Genomic DNA, 5,321 nt, shown 5'->3' with positions numbered 1-5,321 from the left:
GAGTTTTGGGGGGGAAAAAGAGGAATAAATGTAATAATCTGAACAATAAAGATTTAATTAATAAAATAAAGAGATTCTTTTTCTATATAGCCAGGTGGGAACCAGAAATCTGGTAAATCTGTAGAGAATCCCAAGGACTTTGGGATTTTCACAACTCTTGGCTGAGTACTTATCTTTGCTGTAGGTAGATTAGAGGAGGAGCAGTTGCATGCAGTTAATGCAAATGAAGGTGGTTGCTGTTTTTTTGTGTTTTAGATAAAGTCATTGTTGCACATGCTCATGCCTTTTAAGTTCTTCCCCTTAATGGGGAGGGGTAACATGTTCGGTGTACTGTTTTTTAAAAAGATCCGGTGATTCTGTTTCTATTGTACTCTCCCATTTGATTTGTAGAACTATTTAAAATCTTTTGGCCAGCGGTTTGTCGCCCGTTTTTATCCTGGTGAAGTTGCTTCTCATCTTCAGCTTTTACTCTGTACCTGCATTTCTCTCAGAATCTGATGTAATTGAGAGCTTAAGGATCAATCCGCGGAAGTGACAAGGCATATGTAAAGAAGCCGGAAAGGCTCAAGGGTCAAAATACTGCATTTTCATAAATTTGACTTTGGATCTCTTCATGAAATCTGTCAGAATTATTCAACTCTCCTTTCTGCCACCCTCCCCCCCCACACACACACACACAATTATTGAAGGACACAATTACCTTAAAAACAAAACAAAAAAAAAAACATTAAAACTGAGATCTGCGAGAATTTGTAGGCAGCCATATGTGTTAAAATAACCCTAGAATTTGTTAGAAGATTAGGTCATCGTGGGCCTCCATTTTTTTCTAGGAGAGATTCATGCGCCAACAAAGAACGATCAAGATAAACTTTACTTATTAGAGGCAGGACAAGACATGAATCTGGAGATCGAAGAATTCTTCCCGCCTCCGGTGTGCCTGGTGTTGGAGCCTCCCTTGGCCGAATTTCTAGACCCGCTTGGACACATTGCGAAAATAAGGCCCATCGCTGAAAAGTGGGTATTTGCAAGATCTGCCCGCCTGAGGTAAGCCTCTGAAAATTTGAAGTGGAAGTGGTGTTTACATTGAGTGCTCCGTAACAAGGCCTTATACTTAGAACCACAAACCCTTGTGATGAATTGAATGTCAGTAAAAAATTTTAACAAGGATGGGGTCAAGGGTAGGTAACCAGGCATAACTCCTCCAACTATCCCATTCCCAGACATCGTTGTCAAGGTCCTGATTAGACCCTTGTAACTGTAAATCAAGGACGTTTGTGTTTTCTGGGGATAAAAGCTCACGGAACACAAAGCTTGGGGCTGTTACAGGAGGGACCTGTGGAAGTCACTGGCCAGTTCAATAAATCCTCGTTTGCTGTTTAAGACTTAATTGGAGTCGGTGGTCTTATTCTCGCAGATGTTGGTCCACAACACCCTTAGCAGTTAATTTGGTCCTTCAAATAGCCACCAATTTCTCATTTTGTAAATGTTTCGTTATAGCACTCTCCATGGAAAAGCTCATATTTGATCGTCAGATTCCGTGGCCTTACAAATATAATTATTTTAGAAAAGAAAAAAAAATCCTTTTTGAAAGAGGTTCTGCATTATGCTACTATTAAATACCATGCATATTTTTATTTTTTGAACCTCCCTTGAACAAAATTTCGACGTATTAAGAATTACTTCATAGGTAACCGAAGCTACAAAAAAATGAGAATTTTCCTTACTAACCAGAGTCTTGGGATGATTGCATTTTCCCTTATGACTTCAGATGTCTTTAACCAGACATAGATTAGATTAAAAAGCAATATAGAGTCACCATCACAATTAAACAGGTATTATTTTGCTTAAACGTTCTTCTTGGTTTCATATACTCAGAACTTCTCATTAAAACAGGTATTTGACCATGCATACTGCAATGAACCTAGACCACCAGTTTAAACTACTAATATGATATCTATAGTGTCAACTTCTTCACAGCATATGGTTCATTTGTGAGTTGCTCCGCATAACTATAACACTGGTTTCCATCTAATTGGATGGATATGCTTTTCTCAGTATTGCTAACATATTTTTAATCAGGTTTCACAGATTGCTAATGCTCAGAAGAGGTAATAACCAACCTTTTGAAATCTAACAATTTTTTAGCTGCATTTAGTTTATCTTCATCATAACAGAAATAGGCCAGATCTTACTAAAGTGCTTCATTCATTTTAAACAGATTTTAGGTCTAAGTTTCTTGGCTTTTGTTTTTTGTTTTCTTTTTTGTGGGACACATACCAAAGAGAGTTTTGGATTATTAGTTTCACTCCCATTCCAATTTATGTAATTTAAAAGAGCAAAGATTTTATACTTTGGAGCAAAAAGAACAACTGAAGTTTTAAAAGATGAACAAATGATTCTAATTCTAATCATCTTCATCCTTTACTAATAACCAGTGTGGGGGTTTTTGTTTGTTTCTTTGTTTACTTCTAGGATTGGCAGCCCCTCTTTTGAGTAGAAGTTGACAACTTCAGATTTACTCCTAGAATCCAGAGGCTAAATGAACTAGAGGTATACTGGAAAGTCACCTTTCTGTAGTGGAATATGAACTCTAATATTATTTTACTTAGAGTTCTATAATAGTATAGTTGAGAACAAGTGAAGTCAAATATATTTTTATTGTAACTTTAGCTCCATTATTTCCTAGAATATTTATTAGTCTTGTAGAAAATCTTCTGCAAAATGCCGAGATTAAAGTTTTAAGTTTTTATAGGATGGGCTGAAATGAGAACTGTCAAGAATATTCCTTTTTTTTCTCTCCATACCCATATTTTATTATTTTGGATTTTCCCTGATTTCTTTAACAAAATCAAAGTTCATGTCACAAATTTGATCTCCTAAATTTCCAGTTAAGGCTGGTGCTTATGTTTGTTCTTCTTGGAAAAACTGGACTATATTTAGGAATATGTCAGTAAATAGGAAAGGCAAAGCTTGTGTTTTTTTGTCCTCTTTTTCCTTTTATTGACTTTAGAGAGAGATAAAGGAGACTGAGAAAGATTGATGTGTGTAGTAGAGCTCGGGAAGTATGTCTCAGCGCTGCGGCTGATGCAATGGTGTGAGCACACTCCACCATGACATGCTTCCTCGGCACACCAGGAAGTAGAAAGCCTGCCTGAACAAACTCCTAGAGCCACCTGCATTGTACCCCAGCCTTTCAGCCATTGGTCGCCTATAGCAACGTGTCTCCCTCTGATTGGTCGCCTATAGCAATGTGTCTCCCTCTGATTGGTCCCCTCATGCTGTATATACCCCTGTAGTTCCTCAATGAAATGGATCTGCATCAATGAACCTGGTCACCGGAGTCGTGCATGCAGACCCTCTAGCGCCTGGGGCTCCGTTGTCCTCACCCCCGAGGGACCCCCTGCTTCATCTGGCGACCGAATGTGGGGCCCCTGGAATGGCTGGACCGGTGAGCAACTCTCTTCAGTAAAATGGGAAACTTTCCCCCTTAGGCGAGAACGCCACAAGCGCGCAAGCTCCACACCTTACTGCAGAGCAGGCGAGGTAAGGTCTCTGAAAAGGAACTCCAAACTCATTGGGAATATCTATTACAGTCCAATCTGTGGTTAATTGAGGCACCCATTTGGGACACCTCCACTTGGGAGAAGGACTTGAAAAAGATTCGACCCACTGAGGTCAAACGAGGAAAAACCATTACCCTCTTCTCTGACATTCTGGTCCGGTCGCCCAGAAGCTGTGTCTCCATCCCTCCCTCCACCCTGGGCTCAGCTCCCAAACCATCATGGTTTTGTTACTGTTGGTGGGATTTGCAAAAGGCACCACCAACTCCTCCATTCCACTGTCAACTGTCAACGGCTGCTGCAAAGGGCACCAACTCCCGCATTCCACCTCCAACTGTCAACGGCTCTCTCAAAGGGCAACCTGCGCCTTCACTGACGCGAGGAAGCATTACTGTGCAGCAATAATAAAGTCCCCTAAAACTTCCAAGGCTCAGCACAAACAGGAGAACTCAGAGCTATAATATATGCCCTTCTCTACTGTCAAAATAGTCCAGTCAATTTATTCTCAGATAGTGCTTACGCGGTGCATACGGCGAAAAATATAGGGTATTCCACCTTAAGAGTTAAAGATACCCCACTAGATCAGAGCCTCCAACTCTTAAAGGACATCCTAGAGAACCATAAACAGCCCTGCAGACTCCTACACACCAAATTTCATATGTTAGCCTCCTCTTTCCATAAGCTCTTCCCCCATCTACCACTAGCTCAGTGCAAGCACCTCATAATCCCCGAGGACTACAGCCCAATGCCATATGGCAAGCGGATGTCACACATGTCCCAGCATTTGGCAAATCGAAATATGTCCACACAGTCATAGATACTTGCTCAGGAGCTACGTTCACCCAGGCCCAAACGGGGGAAAAAGCCAAACATAGCATTGCCACCTTCAAGGTTGCCTTTCTCATCCTTGGATTCCCGTGGGAGGTAAAAACTGACAATGGACCATGCTACACCAGCACTCTATTTCAAGACTTTTTAAAATCACACGACATCAAGCATACCATGGGCATCCCCTATAATCCCCAGGGACAGGCAATTATTGAAAGACTACACAGGGAACTCAAGGCCCAACTGATTAAAGAAAAAGGGGGAGTGATAGGGAGAAATTCTCATACACTGCTAACCCAAGCCTTAACTACCCTCAATTATTTTCATTTTGATGAGCATGGATTAACCACTACATATAAACATTGGGGAGGAGTCCAGGACATACCAGCACCTCTTCCTTTTGTCCGGTGGAGAGACCCACTCACCGGAGCCTGGAAAAGCCCCAACCCACTCTTAACCCAGGGGAGAGGGTTTGCTTGTATTTTTCCAGAAGGCGACAAAAGGCCCGCATGGATCCCTGCTCGTGACATCAAAGCCTACACTATCAACGATGAGCCATAGATTGCCACCATTGCCCCCCATGGAGTAAATGGAGGACCTGACCATAGAAGAGAACCAGCCCCGACGGCGGAGACGACCTAGACACTGACAAGCTCACCCCAGGTGATGGGGTGACATCAAGGCTCTACAAGACCAAGCCGCACACATGGCGCCAGAGGGGAACCCATTGGTAGGTACGTTATTCTTATTAATGTGTGCCATCATCACAGCTAATAGCACGGGTGCACACAGATAAGGACTATGGACTGTGATACTGCACCCTGGCGTTCTCATGCCAGTTGGTGTTTCCAGTTTCCAGTGGCACGTGCCTCTGCTACTCCTTTTACCCGTCTATAAGGCCACCCTTCTATCTCCTTCTGAGTAGTGACAATT

The 5,321-nt window shown here is 42.1% G+C and overlaps 1 pseudogene; it reads left to right on the top strand.

The window, feature by feature from the left end:
- The first annotated feature begins 895 nt into the window (after positions 1-895).
- The window catches only part of LOC102752365, a 71,731-nt pseudogene continuing 67,305 nt past the window's right edge, over positions 896-5,321 (top strand).

The sequence above is a fragment of the Myotis davidii genome, unplaced genomic scaffold, assembly GCF_000327345.1.
Source record: "Myotis davidii unplaced genomic scaffold, ASM32734v1 scaffold219, whole genome shotgun sequence".
NCBI classification, from domain to species: domain Eukaryota; kingdom Metazoa; phylum Chordata; class Mammalia; order Chiroptera; family Vespertilionidae; genus Myotis; species Myotis davidii.
This window is presented reverse-complemented; position numbering and strand designations above follow the sequence as displayed.